Below are 12,352 nucleotides of genomic sequence, written 5' to 3'. Positions count from 1 at the left end.
TTGCAGGTGAGGTGGACAAGAAAGGAAAGAAATGATATGACGGAAACATAAGGGGAAGAAAAAGGAAAGTTAGGCCTAGGACAGGTTCTTTGCAGCCATTTAAATTCTCTGGGTTAAACAGAGATGAAGGGTGGAATAGAAAAAAGAAAAGAAAAATTAATAATAATGCCTTAAATTTGTGTACTACCCTACAACTTAGAACATATTCACACAATTATAACCACATTTGAATCTCTTATGATCTGGGGGGGGGGGAGCAGATTAAGAAGTCATTTCACCATTTTACTGGTGTAAAATCTGAAGTTCCAGGAAGTAAATTTATTAGGCCACAGAGTAAAGTGGCAGGGCCTGAACTTGGCTTCCAGCCTACACTGGGCAGCTCACTTTCCATTGTACCCCACTGCTTCATGCTTCAGGTTCACAAGACAGGAAGTGAAACTCCTGAACCTCTCTGTGTGGTTAACAGTAGTCAAGGGTTTTTCACTGAAACCATGAATCATTAGGTAAATACATATGCATATATATATTATATATACTGAGTGATTTATTTATGACACCTTCCTTTCCATAAAGGGCACAAGGGAGATTCAAAAAAACAATACATGGACAAGTTTAGTTAATTAGAACTAGAAAATCTTGACAAGGAAAAAAAGACCCTTAGAGTAAGCGTTAGCAGTGGTTTCCCGTCCTAACTCCAGGGAGACCCCCTGGTGTTTTGGACAGTATGGCTTTTGGAGAAAGCCAAAACTCACATTCACCACTTACCCTCTGGACATTGGCTTCACCTCCCTGAGAATCTAGTTAACTCAAATATAAAAGGAGGGTAGATTATTACTTTGCAAAACTGTTTTAAGTATTAAAAATAGTACATGTTCAATATAAGGAACACTTTTAAAGGGGAGTAATCCTCTGGGACTTTATGAAGCGATGTTCTCAGCCACCTCCTCCACTTCGTTCCTTAACTCCAAGTATTACAAAAGACTTTGCAGAATGGGAGAAGAGGACTTCTCTAATAATAATTATTTTTAATGGCCATTTTTAGGCCCTATTCTACTGCTTTGTGTATGGTATCTAATTTTAAGTCCCATACTCTGCCTATTAGATGGACAGAGGTAATACCAGCATTATTAACCATTAGGAAATGAAGGCTCTATAAGTAACTTATCTCAAGTCCCACAGGTAGAAAATGGCAGAGCTTGGATTTAAACGCAATAGACCTCTCAGTCATTCTTCTTAGGACACCTATGAGTTCATGTAGTACCTTCCAGGAACTTGCTGGTAATTTCCAGAAAAGTGAGAGTCCAGAAGGAGGCTGGGGTTCTGACAACAGCATGGGTGGAGGCCAAGTCAGAAAGAAACTCCCTAATTAGAATTAGTCCTCCTATGGTTCCACTGGTTGGCCAGGGCTCAACAGAATCCAGATATGAAGGTTAAACCAAAGGATGTGTGTTGGGCTGAAAGATGAGCTGTGTGAGAGATATGAGGCAGTACTTGAAATCAACCATTTCCTCCAACAATGACGAACTAAGCCTTTCCCACTTTAATTATCTTTTCTGATGTAGTAATTTCTTTTCAATGAGGCTCCCAGGACTCCATGCAAATAGGTCTATTCAAATGGCCTTCCAGATAGGCTCAACTGTTTCTGTATTTATAGCAATTACTCACCAACCTGTACTCAGAGATACCTTTCTGCCACATGACTTGGAATAAGGCTGTTCCTTTCAATGCCTTCATTAAATGGCAGGGATGTGTCATTGGAAATCAACACAATAAGGAGACTTAACTGATGTAGTTTGAGTACATCAACTTTAGCAATGCACCTTGACACAGAATTTAAGTTGGACTGTCAGGAGGAGCAACAAAGCGTGCCTCTTGGACTGACTTTCCCACTGGCACCATTATTCTCACTTCTTTCAGGCTGTCTAATGAGAGGAGGACCCAAATAATTGAGAATTTGGACTTAGAATTTCAGCCTAGTACCTAGAATGCCAATTATCTATTTTGCTAAGTGAAGAATACAGATGCTTTGAAAATCAGGAGTGCTAGAAAATCTGGCTTTCATTTTCTTCCAATGGAATAGTCTAGTCATTGTTGCTAAATATAGGGGGGACAGAGTTTTTATTTATTTATTTATTTATTTGCCTGCGCCGAGGCTTAGCTGCAGCATGCAGGATCTTCGATCTTTGTTGTGGCACGAGGGATCTTTTCATTGCGGCATGTGAACTCTTAGTTGCGGCATGTGGGATCTAGTTCCCTGACCAGGGATTGAACCCGGGCCCCCTGCATTGCGAGCGCGGAGTCTTAGCTACTGGACCACCAGGGAAGTCTCTAGGGAGGACAAGTTTTAAAAAATCCTATATGGACTTCTTTATGTGGCTACTATTCTAGCAGATGCATACAGTGGACTTGGATTTGAAGGTCCTGCCACACCTTCACAAGATAATTTTGGACAAGTTTCTTAATCTCTCTAATTTAAGTTTGTTTTCTTGAATAGGAAGGGTAAGTTTCTCCTATATTACAAGGCTACTACAAAGATAAAATAGAGAGTGGAAGGGAGATGGAGCACAGCTCCAAATTTACCTGCCTGAAGGGGCTGCCTTATGAGCAAGAAATATCCCAAGCCTGGCATGAAGGTGACATAGAAAACTGGAACCTGAAAGTCTCTAAGGCAGGAGGCTCACATCCATAGTCAAACTCAGTGATTTCACTCTCAGGGAGGGAGAATGGAAAGAGATGGCAGGGTCCTAGCTCTGAAAAACACAGTGAATTATCAGACACCATTGCTAGAATTTTAAAAGGGGCAAAATGCAAATGATGCAACAGCAAGGGCTTAATCTCCAAAATATACAAACAGCTCATACAACTCAACAACAAAAAACCAAACAACCCAATTGAAAAATGGGCAGAAGACCTTAATAGACATTTCTCCAAAGAAGACATATAGATGGCCAGTAGACACATGGAAAGATGCTTAACATCACTAATTATTAGAGAAATGCAAATCAAAACTACAATGAGGTAGCACCTCACACCAGTCAGAATGGCCATAGTTGGTGCAGCCACTATGGAAAACAGTGTGGAGGTTCCTCAGAAGACTAAAAATATAACTACCATATGATCCAGCAATCCCACTCCTGGGCACATACCTGGACAAAATTATAATTCCGAAAGATATATGCACCCCAATGTTCACAGCAGCACAATTCACAATAGCCAAAACATGAAAACAACCTAAATGTCCATTGACAGATGAATGCATAAAGATGTGGTACATATATACAATGGAATATTACTCAGCCATAAAAAGGAACAGAATAATGCCATTTGCATCAACATGGATGCAACTAGAGATTATCATACTAAGTGAAGTAAAGTCAGAAAGAAAAACAAATACCATATGATATCACTTATATGTGGAATCTAAAATATGGCACAAATGAGCCTATCTATGAAATAGAAATAGACTCACAGACATAGAGATCAGACTTGTGGTTGCCAAGGAAGAGGGGAGGGAGAAGGACGGACTGGGATTTTGGGGTTGGTAGATGCAAACTATTACATTCAGAATGGATAAACAACAACGTCCTACTATATGGTACAGGGAACTATATCCAATCTCCTGGGATAAACCTTAATGGAAAAGAATATTTAAAAAAGAATGTATATATGTCTAAAAATAAAGGGCAAAAGCCAGACTCTGTCCATTTATAATGGAGCAGAATTCTGACGCAGGGGACACTGAACTGCCTGTGAGAGTAGAAACCAAGACTTGGTTCAGGGTCTTCATTTACTTGTTGTGTGATTGTGGGCAAGTCATTCAAGTGCCTTGAGGCTCAGATTTCAATACATAAAATGGGGGTGATACTATCTTCTTTGCAGACCTCACTGAGCTATAATGACAATACTGATAATAATAACCAATAGTTATCTTCAATTGAGCAATCATTTTGTGCAAGGGCCTTATATATACTATCTCATTTACTTTGTCACATCAATGAATTAGGAAGATACTAATTATTTCCAATTTATAGATGAGGAGACTGACACTTGGAGTCATTCTGTAATGTGCCCAAGGTCACCTGTTAATGAATGACAGCTCTGAGGTTAGGATGTAAGTCTACTTCACTCCATAACTAAGACAAGTAAGCACTGTACTATGTCAAGAGCACTCTCTTCCCACAAAAATGCATAGAGCCTTCCATCTCATCGTCATAATTTTGATTGGTATTGACCAAAGAGAATTATTACTATTGTTACTTATCAAGATTACTATTACAGCCATAAGAACCTGTGAAAAAGTAAATTAGGGCTTCTCTGGTGGCGCAGTGGTTGCGAGTCCGCCTGCCAATGCAGGGGACGTGGGTTCGTGCCCCGGTCCGGGAGGATCCCACATGCCGCGGAGCGGTTGGGCCCGTGAGCCACGGCCGCTGAGCCTGCACGTCCGGAGCCTGTGCTCCGCGACGGGAGAGGCTGCGGCCGGCAGTGAGAGGCCTGCGTACCGCAAAAAAAAAAAAAAAAAAGTAAAAAAAGTAAATTAAAGATACACATGATGCCTCTCGGGCTGCAGGACATCTGGATGCTCAGAGCCTAAGGCCGATGCCACCAGGACCGCAGAGGGAGAAGGGTTTTATCTTTTAATAAAGCTGTTGGACTAATCTGAAAAAAAAATACACATGATGAAAGATTCTTAACAATGGACAAATCAGGTCCACTAGATCATGCCTTTCCTGTAAACAACATGTTTATGTTGCTGTATCATTTTTCCAGTCAGTCTGACTTCCTGATGGAAATCACAGACCTATAACTGAACACAGAGGTTATGGGGAAATTCCAAAAGCTAAGGACTTTCCAGACGGCTGGAATAAGGTCACATGCTCTGGGTTCCGTTATGGAACTCACAGAGTTTTCAACTCATAGTGAAACCTGTGGAATAAATGGCTGATCAAAAGGAATCAAATATATTGAGCGGCATGTGAGCTTATCTGATTGCTGCCACTACCAGTTTCCTCACTTGGACAAAAAGGAAATGGGTGCCCAGAGAGGATAAGTAACTTGTCTAAGGTCACACAGCTTCTATGCATTAATCACAAAAATAAATAATATTTGCTAAGCTTTTGGTACATGCCTGGGACTGTTCCAATCTGTATATTAATTCATTTAATTGTTAAAATTAAATGGGCACATACTAATAGCTTTGCCATTTTTCAGATGAAGAAACTGAGGTCCAAAGGTGAATTGTCCACTTGGAAGGAAGAAAATTAGGATGTGAACCCAAGTTGGCCTGATTCTCAGGGCTGCATTCTTTCCACCAAGTAACAGCTATTCACCAGGGGTATTCAGAGGACTGACTGGAGAAAAATTCAGACAAGGTCAGTACCTCCCATGCCATCTAGAAATTGAAAGTTTATAAGGCAGTGTCTGCTACTCTCTTTGATTTTACAGAAATAGAGATGCTACCTCCCTGTGACAGTGCTAAGTGACAATTCTGAGTGTAAATGTGCTTTTGGCACAAATTGTCCTGTCCTAATAGTCTTGATTATAATTATAAAATAATGGGTTTCTGAAAGGCTGCAAGCAGTTCTGGGAATGGCAATAAGGGTTTAGACACGACATGTTGCTTATGCGAAAAGTGTTTGTTTGAAAATGAAACCCACGTTTAGGAGAAAGGATGGTGATGTATGCTCTTAAGAAACTATCTCACTATGTAATTAAATCAAAACCAGTCAGTCGCCAATCTGAGCTCTTGTCTCACACTAACAACACCCCATCTCCCGTGAGCCAAGCAAGACAGGACTGACCTGAAATAACCCAGCCTGGCTTTTATCCACTGCTCCCTAGGACGTCATGCCTCCATCTTTCCAGGGCCCCGCTGTGAGATGTGGTCACATGGCCCACCTTCTTTCTGGGACTCAGTCTTATCTTCTTCTTTAGATTCTTCCCATCTCCACAAAAGAGGAATGAATACTGTTCCTGTTTAAGGAAATCCCTGGGAGGCATTATTTGGAAAGAGGAAGTTGAAAATAAGGGAGGATTATAAGAAAAAGTTTCAGAGGCTCTGAACTTCTCACAAAATCTCCAGACAAGCTGTCTTTGACTTTATTTCTTAGATGGGTAACAGAAGTCTCTCTCCAAAGGTTAGATAAGCCTTCTCTGTTCCAAGATACTAAAGTTAGATTAAGCTACTTAATCCAACATGTTTTCTAAGGTCTCTAGGTCTCTCTCTCTTTCTCATCTGTTCTCTCTTCTTCTAGCCTCTTCCCTCACCCTTCATTTGCACTCAGTCTGTTTTCACCAAGGACTTCTGGCAGCTTACAATTGAGGTGCTTTCAGTAGAACTATTAAAAGTGGGAATAATATATCAAGATGATAAAGCTTACCAACTCCGACTTTTAAAAAAGTGCTTGGCTTAAGAATCACTTGAGGTCTTTAACTATATATTTCTATCTATTTTTCTAGCCTTGTTTATCATCCTTATTGATGGAAATTCTGATTTAGTATCAGAGGTTGAGCCTAAGGAATCTGTATTTTAAAATATTCCCCAAGTGATTTTAATGCACTGACAGATCTGAGAATCACAGTTACAATAGAAAATGGAGGACAATACCCTACGTTTAATATGATTGCTGGTTTCGTCCTTGAGATTTATTGCTAAGATTCATAACAACCAAGGCAAGACCAACAGAATGAAACATGTGATCCTTCTTGTTAAACATCCCTTACTGGTCAGAAAATGTCTCTTTCTTTCACACGGTTACATTTGCTTCTTCTCAATCCCACCAGATCAGACTCACTGGGAGATTAGCCGGGCCTGTTTGATTTTGAGTTTACAGTATCCATTTAGACATTGTGACCTAGGCAAGTTTTTAGTTCTCCTAGTTCCTCTTAGTGTGTTGCCAATTTCCTTTCTTCATGCTCCAGGATAGTTGAGACCTAGCATAAACGTATACCAGAAAAACGTCACGGTCTGCCCTGAACTCTCTGAGGCATCTGCTGCCTATTTTATTTTTCTGATGTTCCATTGCAAAATAAATCAAAATAAAACTTGTCAGCTCCACTTTTGCAAACTGACTATTCAGCTTGCCATTGACTCTCAAGATTCCAAAAATGGTTTTCTCTGGGAAACACCAGGATCTCCTGGGCAAGAACCTGCTGGGCCATTATCAGTCTTCCCAGGATCCTCTTTTTGGTACTGTTGAGGGCAGGTGTAGCAGTGGGCATTGAAGGTTGATATTCAATAGATCTGACCTTTAAACTTGAGACCCTGAATCTCTGGAAGAGTCTACTGCTCTCCAGAGGGAAATACTTGCTGTAAAAACTTCTACCTTGCAAGGAGCAGTTTTGAAATTATGGCAGGAGATAAATCTCTGACTGTTCAGCTCACTGCCGGGTCCTGCTGAGTCCTTTCTACACATCACCTTTGACTGGATTGGCTGTGGTCTGTGTCTCGTCCAGGTCTGAGAACCGAGCACCTCAAGGAGCAGGGAATATTGTTGTTGGTTACTGGAATACTAGCTGCTGAGCTCAGGTAAGTGAGCAGAGGCAGTAGATGCATAGTTCAAAACTCCTCTCTGGACTCGAGTTTCCTGCCTGTAAAATGGGATACTTGGGCTGGATCAGCATTTTCCAAAGAGTGGTATGTTGCTAAAAAAGATGGTTTTATGTGGATAACTGATGAGTATATTACCTTCAATGATTATGTATATATTTTCATGGTTATTTTCTATTTGTAGTAAGTTTGTGAGTAGTAAGGAATATGATCCATTAAAATATATATGTAAGTTTATAATGTGGGCCTTTTTAGGAAAAATAAAACAGAGAGCAAAATGAATAATATAAGAGATATGCAGATGTGGGGAGAAGTTAAAAGTGCCATGAAAAAATTGTCTATTGGAAAGCAATGAACCAAACAGCCGTTGAGGGTCAGGCCAGCTCTCTGACATCCTAGCATGTTCACCTCTCCAGGACTATTTCCTTATCTATAAAATGCAGGAGTTGGAGTAAATGTCCTTTCCAGCAATTCCATTCTATGACTAGAGGTGTAACTCTATCAGGCAGATGGTCCAGCACCCTTAACATGTGGTTTTAGCATTTTAAAACTCCTGATACTAAACGAAATTGGGAAACACTAATCAAGCAGTTTTATTCATGCATTTATAATTTTTTCCACTCTCCCTCACTTATGGAAAAGATTCAGCTATTAATCTAGGTGAGGACTAGAGAAAGACTATGGAAGCAGGGGTTAAGACAATGGGATGGTGAATTGCCTCCACCACTATCTGCTTAACAAACACTCGCTGATCTCTTTGTCCCTTGGCCTCTGTTTCTTTGTCTGGGGAGTGATGGTTTATGGAGTCACTTCTATGACAGATATGAGAAGCAAATGAAACAGAAGATTCAAGACATTTTAGGGAAGTGCTATTACATGGGAGGGGTTAGTATCATTCTGGATGGAAAACTCCTTGAAAGAAGGGTTCCTCTTCTGTCCAATTGTATAATCCCCAAAATACCTCCCAGCTTGCCTACACATTTAAAAATCTTTTAAATTAATCCATGTCACCTTTATAAGATTCTTCTAAATTTTAGCAATGTGTATACTTGACTATTTTGAATTATCTTAAGGAGAAAACTACAGTTTGTCTAAATCCAAGCCATTTCTTATACTATAATGCTTGCAATTGTCCTTTCCTTTCCCATACTTGACATTTAAAGTGATATCTCACAGGCTCCTGAACAGTTAGCTACGGAGGCACTGCCTGACCCCTCGTACCTCTCACCATCTGCAAATTCTTGCCAGTTAAGAGTAAACACTCTGCATAAATTTCACAATTGGCGGTTGGTAATTGCAGAGACCTCTGGTTCCTCATTCCTTCCTGCTCTTTTTCTTAAAATGTCATGTGTGATTATCCCTTCTATCACTGTGGGGCTGCTATTATCCCTCAACCATATGCCACTGCAAACAGCCACCAAAGATGTACTCAGCGGCCAGGCTGCCAGACCTCCCAGGCACTTCCCTTCTCAAGCAGTGAGGTCAAGCAGTTCCCTTCCTGAGCCGTGGCATCTGCCTTTAAATAATTCTTTTTCCTTTGCCTGACGCAGACCCCTGTCTTTGCTCTTCACTCTTTTCTGGCTCTTGAAACAGTTTTGAAGAAAACTCATCCAATTATCTGGGGTTCAATTCTGGTGTCATTCTAGCCTGTCTAAATGTCACCGCAATCTTCCTTTCTTTGCACCTTCTTATTGGGTGCTAAGCTGATTCTTACCTGGGAAATCCTGTCTCCCTCTCTGCCCTGAACTGACAATATTCCACCTTCCTTACTTTTTGATGTTTTTCTCCCTTTGCTCTTTTCCTTCCCTTCTTTCTGTGATCTTCATTAACCGCTTCTGCATGTCACAGTGCTGACTGCATTACCCCAAAGAATGTGCCTTTTCTTCTTCTAAAAGAAGGAGAGGAATGCCAGCTTGGGAATCAGACAGATCTCTGCTCTGATGCTACGTCTTACAGTATCTGCCTTGTCTGACCCAGCGGTAAAATGAGGACACTAATACGTGCCTCTCAGATTTGTTGGCAGTTTAATTAAAGTAAAGCTCTCGCTCTCCTTTTTCTTCTTGAAAGTTTTCTTTTTTACTCATCATTCCATCTAACATTCATGGGGAAGCTACACTGCTGTTAGCACAGTGCGAGACACACAAGGGTGCAGGAATAAATAACAAAGACATGCTCTCAACACTGAGAAGTTCAGATTCAATTTGGTGGGGGTGATGTGTCAACAGATAATTCACACACACACACACACACACACACACACACACACACACACACACTGTTATGCCAACATGGGAGCCAGGTTGTTCTGCCTAGAAGCAGTTGAGGAAGGCTTTACAGAAGAGGTGCTATTTGAGCGGGAAATTTTAAAAGAATAGCTCTGCAGGTGGAGCATGGTGGAAGATGATGAGGGAGGGGAATTCTTAGACAAAAGAATAGCATGAATGCAAAGCTGAAATCTGGGAAACAGCAGGTAGAAGAACACAGCTATAGCACAAAGAGGTGGAAAGTATATAGTAGAAATAGTTAATTGTGTAGATACCGAGAGTTAACTGGCATCAGGAGACTCTGGCAAGGTCATTTAATCAGTCTCAGTTGGCTCATCCTTCAGTTAAGGATAATGTATTAAATGAGTTAATACAGGCAAAGAGCAAGGTTCTTGGCAATCACTCAAAAATACTAACTTTTGGTATGTGCTTATGCTAAGAGGCAGGGAGGATACAATCAGATTGAAAGCCCTGGTAATTTAGCATTAACTCCGCTGGATTGTGGTTCCTGGAATTTAGGAGGCCCAAGTTCTCATCCTGATGTTGCTGTACACTTGCTGTGTGACACTGGTGAAGCTATAATTTAGACTTGAGGTAATGTGACTTGTTATTTGGTTTGCTTTAAATACTTTCCGGGAATTGCCATGACTTCACCCTCCCTTTCAGGAAACAAAATAGCATATTGGAATGTTACAACATCAGGGCTGGAGAATCACCATTGTAAAGGGACTGTGTCACTGGCTATAAAATTGTTGTCAGTTGTATAACGGAGTTACATAATTTCCCCTTCCCCTATTTTTATGACAAAGGGTCAAAGATTGATGACATGGCAGTTTTGCTTCTCTGGAGTAGACACTCCAGCTGAAAAGAATCCATCACCTAGAAATTAGCAGCGTACGGAGCCAGAAACCAGAGAGCATCCATTGAATGCAGTTTTATACCAGATGGTGAAAAGGTACAAAGAGAAGAGACAGCTGCCTCCTGTCCTCAAGGAGATGCCAGTTGGGTGGTAGAGACAGAACGTGAAACACCAGAAAAAGAAATCTTCCAAAGAACTCTGTATGAGTACAGCAGTCTCAGGCCTAGGCTCCCCTGTCTCTCTCTGCTGGCCTCCTGTTCTGCCTAATGTCGCAGGAACAGTGAGAGGCGAGGCCTAGATTCGAGTCAGATCTGCTTGATCCCACTGAACGAAGCTGACTGTGTGTGAAGGAGAGACCACTGGAGTAGTGCGGTAGTAGCAGTCATAAAATGATAGGAACACTACCCCTACTGATGATAATACAAAAGGGCAGAGATGGAGGAAAAAGGGTGGGGAAACACGCGAGGGATTAACTGGAGTGGTTCCACTTCAATCTGTTTTATATTCAGGGCTCTGGTTAAGAGTTTTAGCCTTATTTTCTCCCCCTTCTTCCTTCCTTCCTTCTTCCTTCCTTCCTTCCCTTCCTCTTTCTCTTTCTTTCTTTCTTTCTCTCTTCTAAAGCTTTTGCTCAACTCTCTATCCAGTGCAGAAATTCCTTCCACTACCATAAAACAATAAGAATAAAAACCACACTAATTTTTAAAATGTTATTAACTCCATTTATACTAACAAAGCAGTCTTTGAGCAGTTACCATGTGCCAGGCCCTATGCTGGGCATTTTATGTGAATCACCCCATTCAATGTTCCCAAAAACCCCTGAGGTAGGTGTCCTCATCATCCCCATTGAGCAGGGGGAAACTGAGGCTTAGGGAGGTTGAACGGATTCTTCCAAATCATGCAGCTAGTGAACTGCAGTTAGTAAGGCTGTAACCCATGTGTGCCTGATCACCAATACTGGGTGGGCTCTCAAATCCCGTCCTCAAATATCTATTATTCATAATGGTTCAGATTATGCTCAAAACGCCAGTGATGGGGCTAATTATTCCCCCAAGTGCCTCATTTCATTGTTTGACATGTCTGTTGACAGATATATAAATACAAACATTTAAATTGAGCCCCAATCCACCTCCCTATACATGAGAGTTGGTCTATCATTTTCACCTGTGATATGGAAGCGCTGAGAGCTGCTGCTTTACAGGCACTGGTGTGTAAGATAAAGTGTTGTCCAGAAAGGCAGTTGGAGCCAGAGCCTGCCCTTTGCTCAGCAGGAGCTTCTGGCTGGCCTGGAGCAGAAAGCCTTTGCCCTGGGGCAGAGACAGCATTCCGGGAGAAGCCTCCTGCAGAGACTTTCCCTTTTTCTGGCTTCCCTCTTTGACTTTCTCCAAGACACTGACTGAGGTCTCTGGGAGGTAGGAGATGCTAAATGATCACACACAGAGGTTCCCTCCTCTGCCACCTCCATGAGGAATGTCATTTGTCCGTGTTGTTCACCAGTTTCTCTCCAGTACACTGGGGTACTTAATGTAATGTGTTCACATGAAACAGGGTGATGCATGTAAGACACTCAGCAGTGCCCAGCACATGGTTCCTGCACAGTTGCCCATGTGGTCAGCTTCAGTAACTAGCTGCTGAGCAAACGCTGAATGGGGTATCGGGAAGCAGTCGTATGTAGTTCTTACAGGC

This window comes from Delphinus delphis, chromosome 6, assembly GCF_949987515.2.
Source record: "Delphinus delphis chromosome 6, mDelDel1.2, whole genome shotgun sequence".
Lineage (NCBI taxonomy): Eukaryota > Metazoa > Chordata > Mammalia > Artiodactyla > Delphinidae > Delphinus > Delphinus delphis.
The sequence above is the reverse complement of the archived record's forward strand: the minus strand, read 5'-3'. Positions refer to the sequence as shown.